The sequence below is a fragment of the Propithecus coquereli genome, unplaced genomic scaffold, assembly GCF_000956105.1.
Source record: "Propithecus coquereli isolate 6110/MARCELLA unplaced genomic scaffold, Pcoq_1.0 Scaffold391, whole genome shotgun sequence".
Classification (NCBI taxonomy): domain Eukaryota; kingdom Metazoa; phylum Chordata; class Mammalia; order Primates; family Indriidae; genus Propithecus; species Propithecus coquereli.
Genome location: NW_012149630.1, coordinates 1,495,669 through 1,497,767, shown reverse-complemented (window position 1 = coordinate 1,497,767; position 2,099 = coordinate 1,495,669).

Sequence of the window (2,099 nt, the reverse complement as noted above, 5' to 3'; positions counted from 1 at the left end):
ACTAGGCCTCCCAGAGTACTAGGATTACAGGCGTGAGCCACCGCGCCTGGCCTAGATAGATAATCTCAAGAATCTGAATGTATAGGAATATTTCATATATAGCCAAGGAAACTCTGCCGAATAGAAAATAAGAAATCAACATTTACTACAGAATGAAAAAATACCATGAAACAATGGAATTATTTCAAGGTTAAGCTGGGCAATTTAAAGCAATAGATAGACCCTGTAAATGAGGACAGAGAAGCAGGAGAGATACCCTGTACATCAGGAGTACTGCCTACCTGCTGTTCTGCTAAGCTACGCTATATACGAACTTCAGATGACGAAATACAAAATGCAGAAGGAAGGAGGAAAAAGTCCTTTTTGAGGCCATGAAACAATTTTAATTATATATGTTAAGTAATAAATATAAAAGTTTTCTTGCCTGGATTATTTGTCCCTCAAACACTGAACAACAAAATAATGAGACAAAAATAACAGCATAGAACATCCTTTCCAATCACAGCCACCTCACGCACATTTGTAGACACCCATACCTTGTTCTAAAAGTTATAATCCTCTATTAAGAAGTAATGTCCCGCCCCACCCCTGAAAAAGGAGGGGGGATGAATATCCATTTATCCATTTAAAGATCAAGTATAAACTAGTCCAAGCCAGTGAGAGGAACACAAAGGGAAAAAGTAAACAGGCTGCCCCCAACCCCCCAAATAGTTCCCCTTTGAAAGTTCTAAGTGGTAAGTGCCTGGTACCAAGGGCTGCTGTGCTCCTTGGAGGGGTCAGCGAAGCTATGCTAAACTGACAGGTTCAGTTTACAGCAGGCCAGAACTTTGTTTGGATATACTGGCCTTGTTCACCGCCAGCTTAACAACAGATGGCTAGAAAACTTTCATTATGTTGCACAGGACTGAACTGCAAACAATCCAGAAAACTGTGAAAAGTTTAACTCCATCTAAACCAATGTGCCAAACCAGGGCCCGCCCAGAGCCAGCGAACCAGCTTAGGGCCCAGGGGACTGTGGAAGCAATGGTTAAAACAAAACTGCCCAAGTCAAGGAAAGGCACCTTTCCAGCCTCCAACACAGCAGCAACCCACCCAAGTCTTTATTTAACTGTTCAAAGGACAGGCTTTATAAGGACTTGTACTGACTATGCCTTTTTTATTTTCCCAAAATGTACCGTCAGACTTTCCTTCTCTATGGAGAAAGAAAATATTCTTCCAGGCCATTCCCAATTCCCAAGCTCCCTTCCTGCTTTCCCTCTTCCTGGAAGTTGGGAGGACAGGACTAAATAGTCCCACCCTAACACCTAGATTTAAATATGATTTATGCAAATCTGTATATAATTTAAATATTCATTAAAACGATGCAATCACATGAACCCTAATATCTCCTAATGCTCTGGGACAGGTTATAAATGTACCTTCAAAGGTTTAATTCAATTGGCAATCTGAGAAGTCTTATCACTGAAAATGTGTTATTTTCATATTATTCAAGAAATGAACAAATGTGTTTTCCACAAATGTATCTTAGAAGCTACCCTTTCCTGTTATTGAAAGAAAATTGTGTTTATTACTCCTTTAGCATAGTGTAAACTCATAAACGTCAACAGAGAGTACAAGGAAAACTGTCAACTAAATATTGTTTCCTTCATGAGCTGTTCTTCCAAGTCAATTACGCTTTTCAACTTCTGGGGCATTGTATGATAAACTGGCAGTAAAAATCATTCACATTAATATACCATGGTGCCTTGCCTGCAAAAGGTAATTAAAGAAGTAAATGACTCATAAGAATAGACATATTAGCTGCAAAATGAAAGGCAACTGAGCTGCCACATAAAAATATGTACCATTAAGATACTGCATTTTCATATTCCTGTAATCAGCTTCAGTAGACTAATGCTTATTTAATCCAGTTCTGTGCTAAGTCCATCAACAACTGTTTTTTGCTGTTTTCTCCTTGACTGAACATTATGAGAGCAGGTTTAGAATAAATACTGCAATGAGATTTTTGCATACTCAATTGAAGAACAGGTTTTTACATTTTAAAATCTATTTTTCTTTCCCTGAGAAATACAACATTAAAAAAAGATTACCGGTAAGGG